Here is a 6155-nt window from a genome sequence, read left to right as displayed (position 1 = left end):
TCACGGACCGTGAGATCGTGACCTGAGCCGAAGTCGGACACTTAACCAACCAAGCCGCCCAGGCGCCCCTCAGCTCATTTTATCAGTATTGTATAGAAGCAACATGTATCCAAGTAAGGGCTTGTATAAAATGAAGGATGTCTCCCTTCTCTCCCACCTCCTTCTCAACCATCGCTTCTGTCTCTCATCCTGTATAGAAGCAACCACCATGTAAAATTCTTTATCTTTTTTTCTTTTTTAAATCCCTTGGTGATTTTCCTTTGACTCAGGTGATATACTTTTATTGCATAATTTTGTGGAATTTTAGCCAGCCAATGTTGGGCTGGTTTAATAATCCCTTCTGAATGGCAAGATAAAGAATATCTAACTCCACTGGAGAAAAGCCACTAATTCCAAACAAAATAAGCTGTATAGCACCATTTCAAATGAGACAAATCCTTTTATTTTTGTTTTTTATTTTTTGGAGACAAAATCCTTTTTGAAAGATAGATTTCTAATGTAGAGAGAAACAAATCAACCTTACTTTTAACCACCCAAGCAGTTAAAAGTAAGATTTGCTGTGAATTATACATTAAAAGTTGTTGATAAACTTTCTAGATGGGTTTATGTGTGGAGTTTGTGAACGAGAGGAAATAGAATCAAGCTTTTAAAAAACATGATAGGAGGGCCATTCTCAGAGTGTGCTTGCCTCCAGAACCTGGATAACAATTACATTGTGCAGACTATAAGTGCTATCAATGTCAACTCTATTTCAAGTTTCAACTTTCAACCAAACATGGCAAAGTATAAACGTAATTGCTTTCCAAGCCTGAAACCCTACCGGGTTGAAATGAAAAAAGGGGAGGAAAAAGTCTTTAATTTTGTTTTATATTTACCAGGAGGAAAATAGAAATCTTTCTTTGGAAATCATTCTGACATTCTGACAAGGTATAAAGTGAGGTCTTCGGATGCATGATTGGAGTCCTTTTCAGGAAATCAAAGGTTTACACGTGTTCAAATGGCCGAGAATCTCAGAAATTGTCTCAGTTACTCGGATTTTCGTTGTACTCTGATGACAGAAATGAAGCTTCCCACTATGCTCAAAGAACTTAGGCAGCTGCGTTTCCTCAGAATTTCTAGATTTGCTTTCTTTTTGCTTTACACCGACTGCAACAGAAGTTTTACAGTGTTTCCAACCTCTTTATTTGACCTGTCCAGGGGAGAAGCTTCACTTCTTGAGAATGTCTAGTTTGGGTGGAGTGAGAAGGGAGATAAAGATAAATCAGGACAGGGGTGCTCGGGGAGGGTCTCAGTCGGTTAAACCTCTGCCTCAGGATTTCTTCTCAGTTCATGATCTCAAGGCTCATGGGATTGAGCCCCACATGGGCCTCTGCATTGACAGAATGGACCCTGCTTGACATTCTCTCTCTCTCTCCCTCTGCCCCTTTCACCAGCTTGCACTCTTTCTCTCTCTCAAAAACAAATTATAAATAAACATTAAAAAAAAAAAGAAGAAGAAGATAGAACAGGATGTTACTGGTTACTCGGGCAGCGGAGGAGACTCTCAGATTTAACAACAACAACAGCAGTAACAACCTAATATTGCGGTACCCGATGGTTTAAAACCGATATTTTAAATAAAGCTTTTTTCATTATGTTTATTTTTCCTTCCCAATAATGTATTTGCTGTTGTATGGCTCTGTTATTTGTCTTAGTTTCTTCCTGTGATTTCTTCCTCTAACTCAACTGTTAAGAATTTCACGTCAGGAAAAATTACCAGGGTTTTGGAAGCAGGTGAGCAACTTTCACTGATTTGCCGCTGGTTTGGGGATATCACAACTTTGAAGGGGTAGAAGTTATGTTGTGGGAGACTGGAAGAAGTGTAAATGTTTCCTGCTCACTGCAGTGCAGATTAGTTTTGTCTATTAGTATACATTTCTGTGGGTCAGATTCTCACTGGAACTGCTTTTAACATCTTACTGGGCTCCTCATTAATTAATAAGTAGAATACAGCCTTGTATATGAGGATTTACTATATGGAAGTCACAGTTTTGAGTTTTGGGGGACATTTGTACACTCATGGAGGCTCCCTATGTCTCGAAGGTTAGAAGTTATTTTATCAACAGTTGATTCCAAGACGTGTGCAAATCATACGAAACTGAACTCCTTACTCATAGTTTGGAGCATTTCTTGTCTTTCAAGGAAATAGTAGTCTAACAGAGGTTATATTTGGAAGCAATGGCAAATCTTAATTTCAACTCTCTAGGGAAAATTCAAAAGGAAAGGGAGTGCCTTCTTCAGGCACAGCTAAACTTTTAAACATCATCTATTTGGCTATCTCTGCCACCAGGGTAAGATCTGTGTCCCACACACCAGACTGGGGACCCTTGCTAATGCACTCAATACCATGAATGTATGGAAGTCACGAGAAATCACGATTATCCCTCACCATGGGTCGACACACCATGCTACTGAGAAGTCCCATCATACCTGGGAAAGGTATTATCTCTTGGAATTTGCGATGGGACTTCCCACAAGGAATGGGGAGTTACTTTGGGCCCCTCAACCTTCACTGGGATTCCATTGTTCTGCTCAAGCTGGACCTGTTGAAGTCTACTCTTCTATACCTAGACTAGAACATACACTATTGAAAGAGGGGAGAAGGGAAGCATCCTGGACTCCATATCCGGCCCCTGGTCCATCTCCTCGTGACTGACAGTGCTGTCTCCCCCAGCCAACATGCGTGGTGTGTACAACCAGGTCATGGTCCTAAAGCTGCCAGCCCCCCTCTCCTCGAGACCAGGTGGGCATAGTCTCTTTTCCAGTGCTAAGGTCATTTGGCTGCTGTCTTCCTTCCCTCCATTGACCTGGTAGATGATATAGCACTGTACTAAATTCACCCAACAAGCTTCTTTAAAAAATTGTTTTTAATGTTTATTTATTTTTGAGAGAGAGACAGAGAGAGAGACAGAGCGTGAGCAGGGGAGGGACAGAGAGAAAGGGAGGCACAGAATCTGAAGCAGGCTCCAGGCTCCAGGCTGTCAGCACAGAGCCTGACAGGGGCTCGAACCCATGATCTTTGAGATCATGACCTGAGCTGAAGTCGGACACTTAATCGACTGAGCTGCTCAGGTGCCCTCCAGCAAGTCTTAAATAATAGCTGACAGAGCCTGTCCTTATCGAACACTGAAATATCTCTAATGGGAAAATCTGCCCTCCAAAATAGAATAGATCCGACATTACTGCCTCTCAAAGAGTCACCTCCGCCAGCATCCAAGCAGTGCTGTTTGTTCATACCTGTGAGTTTGCTAATGTATCACCTTTATTAAATCACAGGAGGTCATGAGTTATTGCCCTGAGGGATCTGACCCCCAGCCTTGGAGACTTAAGAAATCCGGAGTTTGGATTATGGGGCCCTTGGAGGGAAACAAAACAAAACAAAACAAAACAAAAACTGGTACTTTTTTTTTTAATTTTTAAAGACTATTTTTGTTTATCTTGAGAGAGAGAGAGAGAGCAAGCAAGGGAGAGGCAGAGAGAAGGAGACAGAACCCGAAGCAGGCTCCTCACCATCAGCACAAAGCCTGAGAGGGGGCCCAAACTCACAAACCCTGAGATCATGACCCCAGCCAAAATCAGGAGTCAGACGCTTCACTGACTGAACCCCCCAGGCGCCCCCAAACTGGTCCTTATTTGGGGAGTCATTCTCTTTACCTGTGTTTTCTTTTGCCTGTGCCTCTAATGTGGCTGTGGCTCCTGCCACCAGACCGGCCACCTCCGTGTTCACAAAAGCCCTTGCTGACTTCCCGGGACACACCGTGGAAGAGGGGTGCGCCCCCAGAGGGGTGCACAAACGATTCTCAGAGCCAGTCAGTCACCAGGAGTGCTGAAGGAGGTCATGGAGAGGACGTGACCCTCGGGTGACCCGGGAGCCGGCCCGGCCGGCGGGGACAAACAGACAGAGGTTCCTCTCCCCTCCCTGTTCTTGAAACGCACAAGGTCTGTTCCGCCCCCTGCGTCCCTGGTGGGATCCACCTTCAAGAACGCAGGCTTGAGAGACACGGAATACGGGACTGAACCCCTCGAAGGCCTCCGTGTAAACGCTGAGGACTGTGGCGATGGCTGCGGCGTTCTGCTCGGTTGGCAGCAGCCGAGACAAGGCTCGTGGGTTCAGTCCCCTTGCTTCTTCAAAGCGCCACCGGCCCATGTGGAGTGGCCTGCCCCTGCCTTCTGTCTCTCCTGGCCTTCCCTGGACGCGGCCTGTCTGGGAAGCGACGCTTTGTGTCCTTGTCTCCTCCTCTTCCCTTCTCGGGATTCAAGGCTGAGAAACGGTAGCGGGACAGTTCTGCGTTCAGGAACCCGCCCCGGGATCCCCCATTTTGGCCTGGAAGCCAGTGCGTCTTTAAGACAAGCTGCTTAAGGATGCTCTGCCTCGGTTTCCTCTTTCGTAGGAAGGGGATGATGGTAATCGTCATACGGCCGGGATGGTTTCATCAGCTCGTAAATGTAAGCGGCCAACTTTGAAGGGAGCTGTGGCTTAGGACCCTTCTACTAATTAGAACGGACAGGAATATATGCTATTTAAATTACCTTCTTTTTTTAAAAAAAAGTTTACTTATTTATTTTGAGAAAGAGAGAGAGAAAGAAAGAGAGAGTCGGAGGGGCAGAGAGAGAGAGAGAGAGAGAGAGAGAATCCCAAGCAGACTCCTGTCAGCCCAGAGCCCAACGCGGGGCTCGAACCCGTGAACCGGGAGATCATGGCCTGAGCCAACATCAAAAGCCAGGAACTCAATCGACTGAGCCACCTAGGTGCCCCTACATTACCTTCAAACATTAAATCCCTGAAGATCTGATGCTAGGAGGCATTTCCCACATTCAGCAGGATACTGTTGCTGACTCCAAAATAACATTTTGGAGGATTTTCTCCTTGTCTTTGGTTCTTCTTGAGGCCTGCCTTCTGGCTTTGGTTCTTTAATTTCTATTTAAAATAAACATAGTTTTGGTCACGTTGCCCCTCTCATTTCAAATGTTCGCTATTACCTTCTCTGCAAGTACTTTGCTATCTCTCTCCTTCTTTTCCCCCCGGCACCCAAGACACCCTTGCACTTCCTTGAATCCAACATCTATCACTTTGATGGCCCTTTCTCTGGTGCATTCTCAACTGGTTTTGTCGTTGCTGTTCTCTAGGGTGGGGACTTTGTTTGCTCGGCTTTGTGTCTGCGTGAGGCCTTAGCAAACTATCTGGCGTGTAGGACGTACTCAGTAAATGCTTGCGGATTGAATACATGTCAAAAATACATAAATAAGTTTTAAAAAATCATAGAGAAAAAAGCGGATAAATGAGTTGTGGGATCAATATGATTTCTATTCTTCATCGCCTCGGAAAAATCCCACCCTGTCTTTGAGGTCTTGGGGTTTCACCTAGTGAATGAAGACCTCCTTGATTATCCCAGAGTTGGGAATATTTTTTTCATAAACAGGGCTCTAGGATTAGAATCCAGCTATTAGAATTCCTCTCTCCCTTTTCCTCCTCCCTCACCTCCTCCTTTATCGTTACTATTATTTAATAATTATCTGCTGTGAATGGCTACTTACCTCAAGGGTAAGGACAATGTGATATAACGTGCTACATACACACGAGTGAGACACATGTCCTCACACAGCATTCGACTCATGTTAGGCACGTTGTAAATTCAGGCTTAGTGAAGGCTGCTGTCACTTTTCCCCCAGACTCACTGGACACAAGGAGCCTCCCCGACACTGACAGAGCAAGGACCAGAGGAGCCTGCAGGCAGTCTGTGGTTGCATGAACCTGCTCGGGCGTCGGGACAGACAAGTAAGTCGCTGGGCAGGGCTATTGCTATTTTGAGTTCACAAGCTGTAGGCAGCGATGACCCTAAACTCCTAGGAATTCTAAGAAAAGACAGAGGAAGAGGGACAGGAAAACCCTGCGGAAGCAGGGGAAGCAGGGACACGCAGGCACTGAGGGCAGCTGAAAACACAGACGCCGCTGAACGAGTGACAGGGGGAAGAGGCAGACTTGTGCAGAGCCTCGCTGAGAAAGAGAAAGTGGCCGTTGGGCTGTAGGGACATTTGCTTTGCAGAACTGTCGCACTTTTGAAAGCCTTTGTTGCTACGAACAAATATACTTAAACGGCATCAAAACACAATGGGAT

The sequence above is a fragment of the Panthera onca genome, chromosome E1 (genome assembly GCF_046562875.1).
Source record: "Panthera onca isolate mPanOnc1 chromosome E1, mPanOnc1 haplotype 2, whole genome shotgun sequence".
NCBI lineage: Eukaryota > Metazoa > Chordata > Mammalia > Carnivora > Felidae > Panthera > Panthera onca.
Note: the sequence above shows the minus strand (reverse complement) of the source record.